This window comes from Myotis yumanensis, unplaced genomic scaffold (assembly GCF_028538775.1).
Source record: "Myotis yumanensis isolate MYYU_CA2020_CCGP unplaced genomic scaffold, mMyoYum1.0.hap1 SCAF_14, whole genome shotgun sequence".
Lineage (NCBI taxonomy): Eukaryota > Metazoa > Chordata > Mammalia > Chiroptera > Vespertilionidae > Myotis > Myotis yumanensis.
In genome coordinates, this window is record NW_027223765.1 from 35,182,384 (window position 1) to 35,203,438 (window position 21,055).

Sequence of the window (21,055 nt, forward strand, 5' to 3'; positions counted from 1 at the left end):
TCTTTATCACCTTTCAGAATACATGCATTTTAGGCTTCTTATGTGGTACATATAGAAACTACTTTCTTATTCTTTAAGTTCCCCTCTGACAAAAACTGCTGTGGACAGCATGACATGCACAACAGGAATTATAGTGGCATCTCTAACACTTTCTCTTGGGCTCTTTTTGAGCTCCTAGAAGTTAGCAAGGAAAATTCACAACTAAAACCCAAAACGCAGCTGATGAGGCGGATGCTTTAGAACAGCCGTGGGCAAACTACGGCCCACGGGCCGGATCCGGCCCGTTTGAAATGAATAAAACTAAAAAAAAAAAAAAAAAAGACCGTACCCTTTTATATAATGATGTTTACTTTGAATTTATATTAGTTCACACAAACACTCCATCCATGCTTTTGTTCCGGCCCTCCGGTCCAGTTTAAGAACCCATTGTAGCCCTCGAGTCAAAAAGTTTGTCCACCCCTGCTTTAGAATCAAGTGCCATCTAGAGAACAGGGCTTTGCACTAAATACAAACACTAGCACATGTTTATTAAACACAACGTGCCAGGCACCTGTGCTGAGTCCTGTATGCGTTACTGCACTTGAATATTCACAGCAACCCTACACAGAGGTGCTTTTATTAGCCCCCTTTTACAGCTGAGGAAATTCTAAAACAGAGAGGTTGAGTAACTTGCTCAAGACCACACAGCTGGGAGTGGAAGACACAAGGTCATGGAGACCCATCTTAGAGAAGCATGCTTAACCAATCTCACAATTTCAGAAGTCTTCAGGTGTGACCTTTCACTCAACACAAAACTCTCCTCTGAGCACTTCTGACAGAACAGTTTCTACTTGATTACTGCCAGTGACAGGGAGCTCTCTCTTCTGATGCAGCCCCTTTCTTCTTTAGAGCATTTTAACCATTAGAACATTTTTTAAAATGAGAGCAAATCTCTCTTCCTGTGTTCCTAGTCCAGGAGCCACCCGGACCACATCTATCTCTTCCATGTGCCAACACTTTCAAGATCTGGAAGTGCCTCTACCCATTCCTGCAGGGTAGAGGCACTGCCCTCCTGGACCCAAAAACTCTCCCTTTTCCAGGCAAAATGCTTCTATTTCCTCTTTCTTAGGGAGTTGATTACATAGTACAGGACACTCTTTCCTGGATTTGCTTAATTTCATTAAATCATTCAACAAGTAGCTTAACTGAAGATCATAACATTGCCTCTCAACCTATGAAATGAATACTTTCCCCCTCTAACATAGGGTCGTTGGGTTTAGTGTGTTAGAGCTAAAGGAGGAACTTAGGGAGAGCTCTTTCATGAAGTGTGTGTATTGGAGGGATGGGGGAATGCCGGCAGATCAGAGTGGGCTGAAATATGAGGAGGAAATGAAGGTGGGAATGTAAAAGAACTTTCTTAAGAAATTTTGCCTTAAAGGGGAGATGGGAGATGAGGTAGTAGTGAAAAGGTTGGTAAAATTTAGGGAGGACTTATTTTAAATGGTGGAAACTTAAGGATGCTTAAATGTTGATAGGAAGGGTCTAGGGCAGGGAAAGTGTTTAAGATTTAGAAGAGAAATTGATATGTTTTAAAGTCCTACTGTTGTTTCCCCATTTTCTCCCTCAGTGGATTCCCTTTACCCAAATTACCTGTGTTGAGTATCAAATCCTAAGAGAGAGAAAATACAATGTAATTTGCCTGGAAAAGGGAGAATTTCAAGGTCCAGGGGGCACTGGTGCTTTCTTCAAATTTCAAAGGCCAATAAAACACATGGAAAAGCAAAACGCAATACAGCTGCTGACTCAGGAAACAGCTCACAGGAGATGCCTAGAGGGATGCTCAGTGCACCAAGTCTCACGCTTGTTTTTAATGCCTCCTCCCAGGCCAGTGAGAGAAGCCCCCAGCCATGTGGGAAAGCTGGTTTCTCCATTGAAACTGGGCCCCATGGCCAGTGGTCCCCCTACCCCCCGCCAACATGGTAAATAAACTCTCTGAGTTTGAAAAGACCAAAGAGAACTTTCCATTCACATGTCTCAAAGATGAGCCCCCAAACCATGATTTTTACTTGCAGGGATTTTTCTTGCAGTTTGCTCACTGAGCCTGTCAACAGTAACACAGATGTCTGTTGTTTTTGCCCACACAGCATCCAGCTCCCCTTTCCAGATAACAGCACCCCAATTTTCCTTTGGGAAACCACCTCTCCCCGTCTCAGAGATAGCTTCTGGGATAGTCACATGACCCACGCCTGGCCAATCAAAGCATTTGTCTTGGCCACAATGATTGGGTCAGGGATGAGCACATGACACAAATCAAGCCAATGAATGAAACTCAATCCAGGACTTTTAGTGAAACCATGCGAATAGGATACATGCTTGACCACAAGAGAAGAGCCTGATGGAAAAGGAAGCCAACACGGAGGAAAACAGAGTCTAGAGCAAAGGAAAACTGATATGGGTGATATGATTTGAGTCACTGGGTCCTGCCATACCTGAAATAAGACCTACCCTAGAACGTTTCAACTTCAGAGCCAATTTTTCTTAAGTCAATTTGAATGGGATGGCTGTCACTTCAAATTGAAAGAATTCTGACAAATAGCAACATTAAGCTCTTAGAAAAGCCCAGAGGCTTTAAGCCCAAATCCTTCAACCAATCCTGAATTGCTGATGAACCACCATTTATTAAGTGCTTTCTGTGTGCAGAATCCTGTGCCCCACTCTTAAAAAGGTACCGTACCATTATATATAGCACTCCATCTCTGTCTGCAGGTGAGATAAGATAAAACACTCAGAGGACGAGGTACCCAGTGCCTAGGAGGGATTGATGAGTGGGAAGATTAGCATGTTCTAGGGCAATCAGAGAAGGCTTTCTGGAGGAGGCACACCTTAAAAGACTGGAGAAGCAATGAGAGGGGTCATGTTGGGTCTAGAGCAGTGGTTCTCAACATTCTGGCCCTTTAAATACAGTTTCTCATGTTGTGACCCAATCATAAAATTACTTTCGTTGCTACTTCATAACTGTAATGTTGCTAGTGTTATGAATCGTAATGTAAATATCTGATATGCAGGATGGTCTTAGGCGACCCCTGTGAAAGGGTCATTCGATCACCAAAGGGGTCGCGGCCCACAGGTTGAGAACCACTGGTCTAGAGGTTCATGTGAGAGGGAAATGTGTTCTTGAATGATTTTTTCCTTCTTGCCCTCCTACCTCTGTAGGAAAAAGCCTATCATTATTATTTTGATGGTTACCATTAAGTCAACACCTTCATATAATACCCTCAGTCTTCCCCCTTTTTGGCAATGTCTGTTGGTTTCCTACCATGAGGAATATTGAAATTAGCCAGCAGCCTCAATTTTTCTTCTTTCCCTTTCCTCTAGCATCTAATTTGAAAAACAAAAAACAAAAAAAACCACAACCATTTTTTTCCAGTTAACACTTAAAGGCAATCTATGAACTTATTATATTTTTCATATACACACTCCATTCTCTCCTAATTTTTAACACTTGCACTATATCTGCATCAACAGAACACACAACCATTAAATATTATCTCCCTCATAGCCATTGATTAGTGTGAGTTCTACAGGTGACTATAAATTTAATGCTCACTCCTAGCCTTTATGTTTATACCTCTCTAGTCAGTTTGGTTGCCTACATCTTGTTTTCTAGTAAATTTCTCTGGAAAGGCTCATGGGAAATAATATTTTCCTGGTTCCTGCATGTTCTTCATAGTTGACTGTATATCAAAATCCTTGGTTCTCTTTTTCTTTTCCTGAGAATCTTGAACATGTTGCTTAGTTGTCTTCTGGTACAGAGTGCTGCTGTAGGAGTCTGATGCCACTCTAATATGTTTCCCCTTATAAAGCACTTACTCTTTTTTGTCTGAAATGACCAATAGGAGTTTTCCATTTTCTTTAAAGTCCAATAATTTTATTAGGGCATGTCTTATGTTGACTACTAGTAGTCTGGGTTGATTTTCCCAGGCATGTGGTGTACTTCTTCAAGATGCAAATTCAACTCTCTCATATTTCAGGGGGGTGGGAGGAGAATCTGTTTTTATTATTTGTTCTTTTCCATTGCTTTGGATTTCTCCTTTAGGGACTTGTTTGTATGTTGGATCTTCTTTGCCTGTCTTCTATACCTATCACTTTTTCTGGTTACCCACACATTTTAAAAAATAATAAAGCTCTTTCTGCATTTCTGACTTTTTTATTCTTGCCTCTCCATCTTCTATTTGCCTTATGATATTATCCATGGTGTTCATTTACTCTTTTTATTTCTTCTATTTAGTGACTTCTCCTGAAATATTTTTCCTTTCATAAGCCATCTTTTCAAATCTTCTTAAACTTCTTTTTGTATAACAATTTTACTTTTGCTGTTTCAAAGCACCTGTTGATTTAATTTCTTTTAGCTGTTTTTTAAATATTAAGTTTCAGTGTTCAGATGTTTTATGGGTCTGCCTTTGTGGAATGCATTCATTACCTGTAGGAATGCTATTTTGCTCACTTTTGTCTTATAATAGCTTTCTATGGGATTTTATCACAGTCTTTTCCTATTGCTCATGTGTAGGTGAGATGCACCTTTCTATACTCTTAGAAGGGGGTTTTGTGTAGAAGAATAAGGGTATCCCAGGATATAATTTTTTAGCTTCACAGTTCCAGAACTATTATGTCTTTTATTATTAACAAAAAGTCTTAGAAAATATGACTGTGCAGATAGTACTTCCTGAAATTGTTCTCTATTCCCCTCTTCTACTCTTATCCAAAATTTCTCTTTGCTTCCTCTAGTGTCTCTGTCCTGCTCAATTTGGACTCTGCTTTCAGTGATTTCTTATCAATGTGTGGTTCTCTCTGGCCATGAAGCCTCAGCTGATGAGTCCCTAGAGTCCCAGGGCCCAGACCTCTTCCCAAACTTCCCACAGTCCTCCAACACTCACCTATGACTTGGAGCCTGCATATATCCCTCCTAGTTTTGGCTGGCATCCTCAGATAGCTCCACCAAGCTTCTACTCCCAGAGTCCTCTCCTCCTAGGGGTGAGTACACGTTAGAGATTTCGGGGTTTCCTGGATCTCATTCTTCTGAATTCCCTTTGCCTTCATCTTCATCTTCATCTCATCCCACAGAGTTGATAAATGCAGATATTATTGCTGTTGGTGTTTAGCCCCCACCTCTTCACATTTTGTGGTTCATGGAGTCACCTAGTTATGCTATCCATTGGTTTTTGTTTTACTATCTTAGTTTCTCTGTTTGGGTAAAGAGATTCTGGGAATTTTTTAAGTCTCCCCTCCTTTTTTTTTTTTCTGTTGCCATCTTGCCTCCCTGGTTCTAAAGAAATCTTTAGAGAGCAGAATAAATAAGGTTGGTTTTGAATGGGGGTGGCGGAATACCCAGAGTTGAGCAATTTGGTGGATGGGGGTAGAATACTAGAAGATAGTACAGTATGGCCAGTTTTTTAAAGGTAGGTTGGAGGTGTAAAGTGGGGAAATGGATAAGTATAGTCTGGGCAAGGCAAGTTTGAGACAACTGAGTAAGATGTGTAGGAGACAGCCAGTAAGTCTAGGGCTAAATGTCTAGGTCTGGGCTAGAGAGACAGATTTGGAAGTCACCAGAATTTTAGCTATAACTTAACACCTCCTTGACTCGAGATCCTAAATTTTCTCCACTGGCATTTTCTAATTTTCACGTTTGGAAAACCCATGTTGACGCCAACTTTTCTGCTGAGATGTATGCTCATTAGGCATGCAGAGCCCAAAACTTTTCAGGATTAGATTTCCGTGAAGAAGTCTCACAAAGAAGCATGATACGTATTCACAGGAAATCTGTATCATTAGACTCCTTAAAAGACTGGCATAACCCTTGCACGTCTATGCTCTTAAACTTATGCGTGTGGTTGAGAAAATGCAACAGGGCCCCAGTTGTCAGCCTCCCCCCCAGTCTGGGAAAGAATGAATGAACTCATCAGGAATCGACTGCATTTGTTAAGATAATTACTGATAGGCTATGCTGGATTACACAGTAAACCCCCAAATCTCAACGGCTTAGCATAACAGAAGTTTATTTCTTGCCCACACAAAACCAGATGCAGATTGTGAAGGGGATTTCTTCTGCCCACCCACTTAGTGACACAAGCCTTCCTACCTTATGATACTTCCATGTCAACACAGCCTCTGAGGCAGAGGAACAGGAGCTAGAGGTTTACTTTTGAAATTTTTAAGAGCCAGGCCTGGGAGGTACTTATATCACTTCTACCCACGTACCATTGATCAGAACTAAGTCACATGGTCCTAACTTAAATGCAAGAAAGTTTGGGATATGTAGTCTTCCCATTTACCCAGAGGGAGAAACAATAAATGGTTGGTGAGCACATAGAATTATCTCTCCTATAGGCATTATCCTAAGTCTATTTCATCTAAGGCTACTTTTTTTCTTCAACTAGGAACTCCATAAACACCCAGAGATCAAACAAGATCATGGTAGCCATTGGAATGATTTGACAACAGTAGAAGTGAGAGCCTAATGAAACAGGGTAAAAAAGCATTCATGAACCCTTCTACCAGTATGATGATGCCGTAGGACTAGGAAACTTGAGATAACATTTATTGAAAACCTACTGTGTACTCGAGGCTTTCATGTACACAATCTCACAATTTACAGAACCATGTCAGTAAGGTATTAGCATCTCCATTTTTACACAAGAGAAAATGGACCCATAAAAGGTCAAACAGCTAATATGGGAGAGAGTGAGGTTTGAACCCAAGGCATCTGGCTCCAGGTTTTACAGAGAAGCGCTGAGGCCTCCTGGTATGCTGAGTGGGCCAGAGTCTCAGCTGGGATTTAAACAGCTCTGTGGCTGTCAAGTCAAATAGGACAAAGGCAACCCCACCTCAGTGAAAGGAAGACCAGGCAACTGAGCTCCATTGACCAGCATGTCCCAGGATGCTACAAAGGGGGACAGCTCAGTGGAGAAAGGGCTTCCTATTTCTCAACACAATTTGAAGGGAAAATAGTCTGCACAAAACAACCCTAAGGAAGCTGGGTCAGTAGCTGAGGAACGGATCACTCCCTATGTTCTTCAGCAATGAATGGGGGGCGTTCTGGCAGCGCAGCCATGGGCAGGCCACATTCAGAGGTTTGGAGGACAGATTTGCATGGGAACAGGGGCGTGGAGCCCCTTTAGAAGAGAGGTGATCCCGCCCTCCAGCTCTGAGGCAACTTCACCTCTTTTGGGCAACTGGTTCCAACAAGCCCTGGTGCATAGTAGGAGCAGAAAGCAATGCATTGGGATATAACTCACCTTTATAACTAGACCCTCAGGGCCCAGCACAGGGAATAGGTCCTCAGTGATACTAGGAAGGATGGATGGACAAGACAAATTCTTCTCTTCTCACACTCAGAAGCTACATTTGTCATGATAGATGCTCAGTCTATGCTGCCCCGGGCCACATGGATAGCACTTTACAGTTTACAAGGCACCTTCTTATGTCCTGTGACCCAGAGGCTGCCCTGAGGTGGGCTTTGTTATGCTCCGGTTAGAGACCTCTGTGTGCACTGGTGGAAACACACTCTCTGCTTCTCCCAACCTTCTAACCTTGACCACTAAGTGGAATGGCTACGCTCTTAGAAGTTTGGGGAGAAGCTTCATGTCTTTTTCTCACTGTGAGATAAGTGACTTATTCAACCTGGGAGGGGGGGGGAGGTCACTGTACATATGTGGATAGCACCTCCCTCTCTCTCACCCACAAAAGGTTCAATATGATGTGTGAGAAACAAAGATTCGGCCCAGGGCCTGGCTCTTGGAGAGCACTGAAGAAGTGCTCAGAAACCCAGCCACGAGCTCTAGTAAACAGTAGGTGCTCAGTCAACACTGATTCTTCCCCAGGATACGCTGGTCTTAAAACATCTATAAGAAAGAAAAAGCCTCTTCCCTTTTTTCACACAATAAATGTGGACTGAGCGTCCACCTTGTGCCTGGCACAGTTCCAGGAGCTCCTGGCCTCAGGGAGCTGCCATTCTAGCAGGACAGACAGACCATACATGAGACAGATGAGCTATAGCACATCTGGTGGAGAGGAATGAGCGAAGGGGCTGTAAGAGATGGGGGTGCAGGCAGCAGGGGCCAGGGCCCGCCCGCTCCATGAAGGTGCAGCTGCTGCCTGGGGCACTGATAGGGAATTAGGGCTGAAGAGTGATTTCCTACGGTGTCTAAGGCAGCATGGGCTACAGAACAAAAGCTCCCTACACACCTGCTTTCAGGTCTACAGAATGAGCCACCCGTCAGAGCAGAAGAGCAGCGCCTCTGCTCGTCATCCTGTTGCCAGCAGGAAGGCCTGGGGTTTCCATCTCTGCACCCTGGTGTTGGTGGTGTTTGCTGCGCTGACACTCCGAGGTCTCTGACATGTGCAGTGTGAACCCATCCTGCCACGAAAGCATCACCAAAGGAGGTGTGTGATGAGGGCGATGCTAAAAATCACGGTGACACTGGCTCACCTCTGTCAGCACCTGACATACCAGGGCTGTTCTAAGCATTACAGGGATTAGATTCAAAGGGTGTATGGTTATTCCCTTTTCATAGATGAAGAAACTAACCCCTGGAGAAGTGAAGTCATTTGTCCACTTAACTTTGGAGAGATGTACACACTGGCCACTGTGTGAGGAGTCCTCTGGGACGAAGGGACACATGAACCTCCGGAACTGGCCTCGGGGGAGGCACAGAGGCACCATGCAGAGGGGACTAAATGAAATGAGATGGCTTTTGTCAGGTGCCTGGTTCCGAGCCTTGCTGGGGCTTCATGAAAAGGGCCAGGCAGACCTGGTTTGAGCCCTGCTTTTCCATTTACCTGCTGTGTAACCTGGGGCGAGTCATTTCACCTCTCTGAGCCTCAATTCCTTGGCAGTGAAAGTAAGACACAGTGACTATAAGGTATGCAGTGGGGTACCTGGTACGATTCCCTTAACCTGATTTCTTTGGGTGGCTAACGTTTCTCCATTCCACTATGAACACAAGCGCCTATATATTTTCCCAGCCCCCTCGCCAGCAGGTAAACTTATCATTTTTCTGAGCAGCACCAAACACGGCAGTGCCCATCGCTAAAGCAGATCCACCTGCCCTTAGGTTTGTGAGCCTGGGTACAGCAGTGAGGGGCAGAAGGAGCCAACATCTCACTGCTCCCAGGCTCTTTGCTGTCCCAGTGCCCGGGCAAGAAGATGCATGAAAACCTCCAGACCCAACAGTGCATGCGGCAGGATCCAAGTAGCCAGGACAGGGCTTGGTGGCCCTCCTGGGGCTCAGGCCCCACAGCCTTTTCCTGTAACATTTTATTTTCAGACAGCCACACACAGACACACAAAAACACATACAACACAACTTTTGTAAGCAGAGCCTTTGATTGAGTCAAAAACGTAACTTATATGGCCTGGCAGAAAATGGCTGAACGAAGCTCTTTCTTTTAGCCTTTTTTATTGGTAAAGATTCTCAAAAGATTAAAAGTAGGTTAGGAGAATAATACAACAGCTGTGTTTCCAGTGTGTACCTGACAACGTCTTTTGTAGAAGTGAATAATTACATGAAAATCACTTCCTTCCCACCTCTTTCTCAGCCCCCTCTGGGTTGCTAGGCGCCCTCTCTCCTTCTTTTGGCTAATGCCACATACAGAAGCTGATGAATACAGTATGGCCATTATGAGGGAAGGGAGTCACAGGAGGAGGATTCAAATGCTCCCTCCCTGGTGCACTCAATGTGGGGAGCAGGCCTGGGGGGAGAGGACTCTGATATATTTAAATGCTAATGCACTGGGCAGGCGGCAGGGCGAGCAGGAACAGTGGTGGGAAGGGGCAGAAGCTCTTGGCCTGGAAGCCCCACTGGAAATATGTTCTGCAGTCTCTGGCTCCAGTGCCAAGCGCTCCCCTGGGCAGCCAGCCCTGGGGACTGACACGGGCCCTGCCAGTAAAGTGTCACTGGGCTGAAGGGTTGCACCGCAGGCGGTGAGGAGCTGTTCAGTTCTGCGAGGGGAGCCTGGGTGTGCAGGCTGACCCTGGTGGCCCCTTTGTGTGGAGCAGGGAGTGGGGTCACTGTGACTGGGCCTTTGCCTAGAGGCTAGACAGCCATGTCCCAGTCACAGAGCACAGAGGGAGTGGATAGACCATCGCTGGCACTGGGCCCATGGTAATGATCTCCATGCCTTATGTGGTAGAATCCTAGGGGCTGTGCATTCCTGTCCCTTAATCCATTGCATGAGAAAAATCAAGACCCATTTTATCAAAGGACTAAACAGAGGAGGTTCAGAGCAGTGGGAACCCAGGGCAAGGTTCAAAGACGGCACACGCTGAGTTCTGAGCTTACCTCAGAACTGTCTACACAGCCTCGCAGGGCTACATGTTAGGACAAGGTCTTCCCTGACAATGTTTCTCTAGGGGGACATTATTGGCATTTTGAATAGAAAAATTCATTGGGCAGGAATGTCCTATTCATTGCAGGAGTTTTAGCATCCCTGGCTCCCACTCTCCAAATGCTAGAGGAGGTCTAGTCATTGTGCAAACCAGAATGACACCCCACATGTTTCTAAGTGACCCCTGGGCAGTGGCCCTCCCTAGCCCTGGTTGAGAACCACTGAGGCAGGGAGAGACTGAGCGTGTAGCAGTGGTGAGGCTGAAGAACCCAAATCCCATCACTTGGGGAGCCCAAGGCCAAGGTCTTTTCTACCAAACCAGACATGAGCTCCTAACCAAGCTCCAAGCTGGCATGTTCTCCTGTGTCAGCTGAGCAAGCAGCCGAGATGAAGCCTCATCATCTCCCGCCATAACCACTTCTCTCCTCTCGTAACCAGGGAGCTGGCTTGAGGCAGAGAGTGATGGAAAGAAAGGGCAGGCCAGGATGCTCCACAAGCCACCATGTACACTCCAGTCTCAGGAAAGACTCCTTGGGAGGAGAACGAAAAAGAAAACAGCCATGATTGGTGAAGGCAGCCGCCTCTGCATCTGCCAGAGACGGGGAAGTAAATACATTTGATCACATTATTATATTCATTGTTTATTGTCTAGCTCCTCCAACTAGGACAGAAAGATGCTCCATGAGAGCAGGGAGTTTCATCTGTTTTTTTCACTGATGCATCCCTGACACTTCCTTGTACGTGGACCTGCCTGGTACATAGTAAACACTCAAAAATATATGTTGCAGGCCCACAGATGCTTGGAGTCTCCAGGACATAGGAAGGGACCATTCAAGGCTCATGCACAGTCCTAGCTACCAGGCCAAGTAGAGAACGTGCTAGGCAGAGAGGGTCTGGACACCAGGTTCCAATTCTAGGTTGCCCAGGAAGTTCCTGCGTGTTCTCCCTAAAGTTCTTTCTTTTCTCCTGACCTCTCCTCTGCTCATCTGAACAGAGAGGTGACAGCTTTCAATGACACCAGATTCTTGGGAGTCTGACTAATAAAGCAGCAAGCTCAGAGTGCCCAGGGCAGAGGGCAGAGGGCAGAGCAGGTTTGGGGTGCTGGGTGTGACCGAGTATAGCAGCATGGCAGGCCTCCCACCTGCAAGCTTTGAAGCCATCTTCCTGACCACAGCAAGGTCTTGGGGGGGGGGGGGGGGACAGGAGGGATGGCTAACCTCCCAGTTGGATTAATGGGACAGGTGACAGGCTGTCACAACACTTCCTCCCAAATGATGCTCCAGGACTGTGGCATCGGCTCTGGGCAAAGCTGCCGGGACAAAGGGGCTGTCCTCCCTCCTCCCACCTCCCTCAGTGACTTCCCTGGGCATGGGTTTGAGCAACAAAACTAAGAATGATAATTTAAAAAATAAATCAAGGCGTGAATGTTGAAGTGTTTAGGGGGTGAAGTGTGCTGATGTCTGCAACTTACTTCGAAATGTATCCAGACAATAAAATGGATGGATGGGTAGAAGGCTTGAAAAGGTCTGTGATGAAGCAGACACAGCAAAATGCCCATGGCAAAATCTAGGTGGTGGCTATGTGGGTGTCCCCTGTGCAGACAGAACCAATGAGACAACAGAGGGGAAGCTCCCGTCCCAGCACTGAGGAGATGAGTCACATCTGCAGAAAGGGGAGGGAAATGCTTCCCGGGACACATCCATGGGGAAATGTATGCTTTGTGATCACATCAGTGGGGATTATCTAAGGAAGTCCCTGCCCTGCCCAGGTGACAGGAGCCAAAGCAACTGTAAAACCTAGGCGTTTCCTCGGACTCAGTTGTCTCCTCCTTGATATCACCGCAAAGACTGAAAACAGATCTGAGTTCCTTAAATCATCGTCTGCAATTTATGGATTTGTCTGAGCAGTCCTTAGGCCTCATTTTCAGCCACAATTTCCTTCCGGATGAGGCAGAACAACCTTCCAGGGTTCAAGGTAGAATGAGGAGATATGTATAAGGATGTATAAATACTCATCCCCCAGTCATGCTTTGCAAAATTTTATGGATTCATTTTATATTCCATCTTTGAGGCACTCATTAAGGAGTCTGTTATTTTCCTCGCTGTTTTCTTAGAGAACCCCTTCTTTGTTTCATTCTGTGTGTCTTCTCCACTCTGTTACCTATTCTGAGGTATAAACATTTTCCATGGCATCCACTGTCCTAGCCAAGAGCATAGTGCAGAGAGGACACATTCTACAACAAGCATTTAGTAAGCACTTACTATGTGCTGGGCAATGCAAGTCACCACGGGAGAGGTGTGGTTGAAAAGGATGTTGTCCGTGTCTTGGGTGATGCTCAAGTGTAGTCTGGATGCTCTTCCTAAGGATGTTAACCATATCCTTGCTTAGAGTGACATTCATCTGACTCTTTCCTCCAGTTACTCTCATGGCCCTGAGAAATCTTAATACACTGTCATCTACATTGGAAATATGTGAGTGACTTACCCCTTTCAGATTATATATAATATAAAAACATTCATATGACCACAGATAAATCATCTCATCTCTTTCTGGGCCTTATTTTCACAGAGGGCATTTTAAAGAATTAATTCCTGGGTTCTGCCCCTTTTTATTAATCAGACACATACAACTGCTAAAAGGAACTTTCTGTCAGCATGAAATAGCTCATTGGCATGGGTCAAAAGTGGGAAAAGAAAAGGAAAAGGCTATAGGTTGTGAAAAGATCGAAAATCGGTGACTCTACTTGATGTCCTAATTTTATGGCTGAAGAAACTGGCACAAGGAGGCACAATGTCTGTTCAAGCCGGGTCCCCTGATTCTGAACCTGAGAGTTTCCCACTATGCAACACTGTCCCCTGCGGGCAGGGGGCGGTGGGAAGTGCAAGGACCAAGATGTTTATTCATTGGAGGTTGAGCTGTATCCACTTGCCTCTAACATTTGGGACAACTCCAAGGTTCTAATCAAGGAGACAGAGCTATGTTTGACCTCTTTGTGAACATTATGCAGGACTCAGCGTTTGCCCTGCAGGGCTTTCCAGCACTTGGCCTGCATATGAGAAGTGAGGGAAGTGGAACACGAGGTTCACACACCAGTGAGTTTTCACAGAGAACATCAAATGTCACAATCCCTGCAAACGAAGATGTATCAAAGCCCCATCATCTTGCTGCTCACATACATAAGAAATCCTTGCTCTCCTTGCTCCAATCTGTTCTGGCTCAGAAATCATCAGAACAACCAGTGTCACCCCAATAAATTTAATAAAATGGAAAAAAAAGAGAAATCATCAGGACACACTGTATTTACAAAACACACTTCTTGAGTTGCAGGAGGCAGTCACAGCATCATAATTATCAGAACTGCAAGAACCCCTCTGGAGCCCGTGTTTCTTAGAGCTCCGTTGAATGTGTAATCCTGTTTGATACTCTTTTTAAAAAAATATTTTTATTGATTTCAGAGAGAAAGGGAAAGGGTGAGAATGAGAGAGAAACATCAATGATGAGAGAGAACCATTGATGGGCTGCCTCCTGCACGCCCCCAACGAGGGAATGAGCCCACAACCCGGGCATGTGCCCTTGACCGGAATCGAACCTGGGACCCTTCAGTCCACAGGCTGACGCTCCAACCACTGAGCCAAACCGGCTAGGGCGTGTTTGATACTCTTGACAGTCACCTGAAGTAGAAAGGATGGGGCTTATTAAGGTGGAAGCCCAGAGAGGTTATGCGATGTGCCCAAGGTCACATGGTAGTGAACCAGGACCTGATTCCATGTCTAATCAAAGCTCTTGATTTCACAGATAAGAAAGCAGGCTCAAAGGGGTGGAAAGATAACATGTTTCAACTGGAAGTTCAACATTCCAGTCCTCCACCAGCTGTGACCATGGGTAAGTCATGTCTTCTCTCTGGGACTCAGCTACTCATTCACAAAAGAAAAAAGTGAGCCTTAACTCTGAAACTTCTTAAAAACAGCAAGTACAAATGATTTCTATAGCGCTTTCTGTCAAATGCCTTGATACATATGATTTTACTCCATGTGTTAGAAGCAAATTTACTGTTAGAAAATATATTCATAGATAGTATGAAATAAGAAATAATCACCACAAACATGACTTGATGAGTAAAATTAAGCATGAACGACTAAGGACTATTTCCCTTAATATTAATGTACTGCTTGAACATTCAGTATGTCCTATTTAAGACTAGCAGAGAAAGAGAAACAAATACTGAGGGTTAAACATTTTCATGAAAATATAATTATGAAATATAATAACCATTTTAAATTCATAGCCTGCTTTGAAAGGAAGAACAGAAAGTTCTCTCAAATGCCAGAAATGAGAGAAGTCAAAGTTGAAAGGTGAGGAGGAGGAAGAGTCCCAGTAACATATGGGGATGGCCAAGCGGACAGAAGCCTGAGAGGCTTGGATTTAAATCCCTTCCAGAGGATAGAGCTAAGATTGTAGCCCCTGGGCATGGCCAACAGCTGAGTGGGCTTACAGTAAAGAGCAAGGAGCCAGAAAAGTATTATCCTACAGTGAATGAGGTATTAGAAAACTGCCCCTCTGCCCAGAACTCAACAAGGAAGTGCCAGGTATGAATGTGACCACACAAAGCTCCTGCAATGTGGGCACCCAAGTTTAAACTGTAACTTAAAAATTAGCACCCGATAATTCCATACCCAGCTAAACTACCATTCAAGAGTGATCATGAAATAAATACCTTTCAGACATATACAGATGAAGGGACCTTAGTTTCCACAGGCCTTGTTGAAAGAATTACTTAAGGATGTACTTGAACAGGAAGGAAATTTAATCCGGTAGAAAGGAATGAAAATAATAGGGAGCAAAGAAATTGGCAAACGCATTATAAAATCCAAGTAAGTAGCAACTCTAAAAAGTATAAGGCAGTATGAAAAAGTGGCAAACAAGTAGAACGATGGAGGAATGTGGAATTTGGAGGGAAATTTGTGTCTTATGGTATTTTCTCCTTCAGAAAGAAGACATAGCTAGTTAATAGCCAGTCTAACTCAGCACCCACATCTTCTGTCTTTCCACTGTCCTTGAGGGGACAGAGACCCTTTCTTCCCAGCCTGAGGCCACTGCATGTGCAGCTATCACACCCTTCTCAGCACTTCACAGGGGGACCTCCCAACACAGTCCTTTCTGTCTAAGGCACATGTGGCCACAGTTCTGGTCCTGATTCCTCAATGGGCATTTTTAAAACTCTTCTGGAAATAACCAAGCCCCCAAGGGTCTGGAAACCCAAAATAGTATGACTTCAGAGAGCCAGGGGTCACTGCTCGGTTTCCAAGTAGCAGGTACAATTTGAGTTTCAGTTTCCACAGGCTCTCTTGCTTCTTGGGCCTTTCTCCCTCTATAGCACTACTGTCAGATAGAATTTTCCACGATGAGGGAAATGTTCTATATCAGTTCTGCCCAATATAGTAGCCCCTAGTCCAGCCGTGGGCAAACTACGGCCCGTTTGAAATGAATAAAGCTAAAAAAAAAAGACCGTACCCTTTTATGTAATGATGTTTACTTTGAATTTATATTAGTTCACACAAACACTCCATCCATGCTTTTGTTCTGGCCCTCCGGTCCAGTTTAAGAACCCATTGTGGCCCTCGAGTCAAAAAGTTTGCCCACCCCTGCCCTAGTCACAAGTAACTGTTGAGCACCCGAGATTTTACTAGTGAAACAGGAATTGAACTTTAACTTTTGTTTCAATTACTGTAAATTTAAATAGTTAGATGTGGCTTATGGCCTTTGTACTGGACAGTGAGGTTCTATGGGTGGCAATTCCTGAAGGGATCAATCCCATTCCTAAATGATCCCATGAGTGATGGGTCCCCCTTTGCAGAAATCCCTGGAGTGAGCTCTCCCTTTCTCTGTTCTGGAGTGTGAGCATGGGCAGGTGGGTGGTCCCAACACCTAGCAAATCCTTCTTTTTCTTTTTAAAATCCTAACCCGAGGATATATTTTGATTGAATTTAGAAAAAGAGGGAGAGAAAGAGAAACATCGATGTGAGAGAGAAGCATCCATCAGTTGCCTCCCACACATGCCCCAGTCAGCGAACCAATCTGCAACCTAGGTCTGTGCTCTGACCAGGAATCAAACCGGCAAACTTTTGTTGTATGGGGCAATGCTCCAACCAATTGAGCCACCTGGCCAGGGACAAGCAAATCCTTCTTGCTCACATTACTCAGCCCAGCACCTCTGCCTCCTTTGACCACAACCCTCATTGTTGTAGTGCTGTGGTCGGCAAACTGTGGCTCGCAAGCCATATGCGGCTCTTTGGCCCCTTGAGTGTGGCTCTTCCTAAGCCTTAGGAGTACCCTAATTAAGTTAATAACAATGTACCTACCTATATAGTTTAAGTTTAAAAAATTTGTCTCTCAAAAGAAATTTCAATCATTGTACTGTTAATATTTGGCTCTGTTGACTAATGAGTTTGCTGACCACTGGTGTAGTGTGTCTAACAGGTCTCATCTGGCCCTGAATGCTCTCAGACCAGTGCTCCTCAAACATCCATGTTATATATACCAGTGGGAGAGGTTGCCAAAATGCAGCCTCTGAGGAGCCTGCATTTCTAACAAGCTCCTAAATAAAGGTGATGCTGATGCTGGTCTGGGGACCACACTTGCAGTCATAAAGGTTTAGAAATGTCCGTTAGCTCTGCCTATATGCACAGTGACAACTAGCATATAATAGTTTACATTCAAATCTATACCTGCTCTTTCGGCCCTATCTGCTCTCAATAGGCTTTCTGTGAGAGCAGGATGGGTTATATCAGTTCATGCTATGCAGTGCCACAAAAATGCCTGAAGTTTTGGTCAAGAAAATAAAATAAAAGGCATATTCATCTCTGAAAAAAAATAACAGCTAACATTTATTGAGCATTTCCTTTGCACGAGATACAAAGCTATGCACACCATTAACGAGTGTTATTCATTTAATCCTCACAACAACCCTTCTTACAGATGACGATATCAAAGCATAGAAAGGCTAAGTAATTCGCTTGAGGTTACATAGTTAGGAAGCAAAAGAGCCGTGACTCTAATCCAAGCAGTAACCTCCACACTATATCTACAGCTCTGGTTGAAGCTCAATAGGGATTTCAATTGTTGGTGTTTGAACTCTTTTTAAGAAAAATATGCTAATAAAATAGCTGCACACAGATGTTTATAGCAGTTTTATTTACAACTGCCAAATGCAGAAGTACCAAAGATGTCTATCAATAGGTGAATGGATAAACAAACTGTGGTGCAGCCAGACAATGCAATATCACTCAGTGATAAAAAAACAAAACAAAACCACACACATGCAGTAACATTAAATGCATGTTATTAAGGGAAAGAAGACAATTTGAAAAGGCCACAAAAAGCTCAGTGGTTCTCAGTGGTTTGGGGATAAATAGGTGGAGGACTAGGGTCTTTAAGGCAGTGAAACTATCCTATGTGATACTGTAATGATGGATACGGGACTTTACACATTTGTCAAATCCCATAGAATGTACTAGACAAAGAGTGAACCCTAATGTAAACTATGGACTTAGTTAATAATAATATATCAATAATATATCAATTGATGTAACAAATGTACTGCACTAATGTAAGATGTTAATAATAGGGAAAACTGGGGGATAGGAGTGGGTAGGTATACGGGAACTCTATTTTCTGCTTAATTTTTATCTAAAAGTAAAACCATATTTTTTAAAGTTTATTAATTAATGCATACCATTTTATGTCCAACTTTGGGGGTGGGGGTTCCCAATGAAGGGATTTTAGTCTGCTGTCTCAACTTTATTTCTTACGTGTGATTCTCTGTCACAAAAACCTGTCCTATAGCCACGCAATTCATGTATGTACTCTCTGGTCTTTGCTTATCTCAAAATAGCCTTCTCTTCCCCATCCTTCAAGGACCAAATCCAAAGCTACCTGTTTCATAATGTCTTCTCTGGGACAGGCAATTGGAAATAATTTTGCTCTCCTCTGACTGCAGTCTTTTATCTAAACAACCACATGGCACCCACCACCCAGCCACCCATCAATCCACCCACCCATCTACCCACCCACCCATTTAACCAGACACCCATCTAGTATTGACTGGGAGCCTAACATGTGCCAGGCTCTGTGGCAGGTACCAGAGAGTCAACAGTGGACAAGACAAACCAGTCCTTTCCTTATATGGAGCTGACATTCTAACTGAGGGAGACTAACAGTGAGCAAGTCAACAAACGAACACAGATTGCTTTAGAAAGCCATCAGCTCTGTGAATAAAATAAAACAGGGGCTTAGTTAAAGTCATGGGGTTTATTGGAGATGTTTGAGCTTAGCTGGTCAGAGATTACCTGACTTTGGAGCCAAGGCCTGTCGGGTGAGAGGGAGCTGGCTGTGGGAACAGTGATCCAGGCAGACAGGACCTGTAGCAGAAATGAGCCTGGGATGTCCAGGGCCGATTGGGAGATGGGACCAGGCCAGGCAGGGCTCCTGGCCTTGGCCATGGGTGAACAGTCTGGATTTTAATTCTCCAGCAGGCGGAAGGTACTTGGGATTGGGATGGGGTGTTGTAAGCAGAAAAGTCAGACTTCTGTTCCTGGTTCTGAATGATTGAATGGCTGGTAAAGGAATGGCCTGCCTGCCATATGCAGCAATCAAAGCAGACAGAGTATAGGGGCCAGCCGCTCTCAGGCAGTGGATAACATGCAGGGCACGCCTGCTATCCTTGAGATCTGGAACCTCCCAATGGGGGTTTGACCAGCCCTCCTCCTGGGGACAAGAGCTGGAGTCCAAGAAGAACACACAGACTCACCAAGCTGAGGAAGCAGGGCCAGAGTGTAGGCCAGTGATGGCGAACCTATGATATGCGTGTCAGAGGTGACAAGCGAACTCATTTTTTTGGTTGATTTTTCTTTGTTAAATGGCATTTAAATATATAAAATAAATATCAAAAATATAAATCTTTGTTTTACTATGGTTGCAAATATTAAAAAAATTTCTATATGTGACACGGCACCAGAGTAAAGTCAGGGTTTTTCAAAATGCTGACAGGCCGAGCTCAAAAGGTTCGCCATCACTGGTGTAGGGCAACTGAAAATAGCTGGAATCGATAATGTGGGGCACCAGAATGGGGGAGCTGTGTAGAGCAGGGGCCTCAGATATCCACTGGAGGTCCCCTCAATACTCTGGCTGATGGCTGGGTTGTAAACATCCAGGGCTTTCAGATAGTGCCTTACGGGCTGAGGGCGCAATAGAGACACTAGAGGCCGGACACTACCAGGTAAAGAGCACTGCCCGGGAACTGGGGCTCCCAGCCTGCCAGAGAAGACAGATCTAGCCAACACCAAGTATTCACCCTTGCTAACCAGCTAAGACACAGAAAGACCTGCCCTTAGGAGCGGGAACCATGCCTTAGGGTAGGGTTTCTTTACCATGGCACCATGGATACTTCGGGCTAAAAGATTCTTTTTTTTTTAAATAAATCTTTATTGTTCAGATTATTACAGATGTTCCTCTTTTCCCCCTTCCCACCACAGCAAGAACCTACAACCAAGATTACTCTACCCAGCAAAGCTATCATGTAGAGTTGAAGGTCAGATAAAGAGCTTCACAGACAAGAAAAAGCTAAAGGAGTTCATCATCACCAAACCAGGATTATATGAAATGCTGAAGGGTATTCTTTAAGAAGAGGGAGAAGAAGAAAAAGGTAAAGATAAAAATTATAAACAACAAAGTGACAACAAATACATATCTATCAACAAGTGAATCTAAAAATTAAGTCAATAAAAAAGATCTGTTGAACAGAATAAACTGGTGAATATAACAGAAGTAGGGGCATAGAAATGGAGTGGACTAATAAATGATTCTTTGTTGTGGGGACTGTCCTGGGCATTGTAGGATGTTCAGCAGCCTCCCTGGTCTCTACTCAGTAGATGCCCATAGCCCTTCACCCAACAAGTTGTGACAATCAAAACTGTTAGATGCCAAATGTCTCCTGGGAGGCAAAACTTCCTGGTTGAGAACCATCACTCTAGAGTAAGAACTACTCTAAACCCATCACAATAAAGCATAGAGGCCAGCCCTGATGGGATTTACAGGGGTGACAGAGCTTAGAATCCTAGTAAGTCCTATTGAGTCCTATTAGGTTAGAGACTCTTGGAAAACAGATTGGGATCTCCACAGGTCCCAATAAATAACATGCAGTTTAACCTATATAAATTTAAAGTGATCAGCCAGTAATTGAACTACCTATTAAAATAAAAACAATACTCTTTACAGCAAGCATGTCAAACTCAAAGGCTAACACGAGCCAAATAAGTAAGGTTTAAGTTGATGTGGGCCACAAAAAAACAAAAGCTTCAATTTTCATAGAAACGTAGGTTTATTTCGATAGAGACATGGTGAATACAAAGGGATGAAATAAATGAGTAATCATTAACATAAAATAATAGAACATTTTAATAAAAATTAATACTTTTTTCTTGAACATTAACTTACTGGACATTGAATAACTTCAAAAAATAATAAGCGTAACACAAATAAAACTATTTTTCTTGTTCTCCAAAAGCGAAATATTTCCTCTTGCACACACCAAACAAGTCATTACAAGACTAATGACGTGGCAATCCCAGTTCCCTGGCAGTGACGTGGCTAAAATATTCGCTGCTAGCGTTAGTGGAGAGAAATGGTGCACCTATGC

General features: G+C 44.1%; 1 protein-coding gene across 1 annotated transcript in view; it reads right to left on the reverse strand.

Annotated features, from left to right (window-relative positions):
* SLC6A11 (solute carrier family 6 member 11) overlaps positions 1-21,055 on the reverse strand; it is a 105,005-nt gene that overhangs the window by 21,075 nt on the left and 62,875 nt on the right. The window lies entirely within an intron of this gene.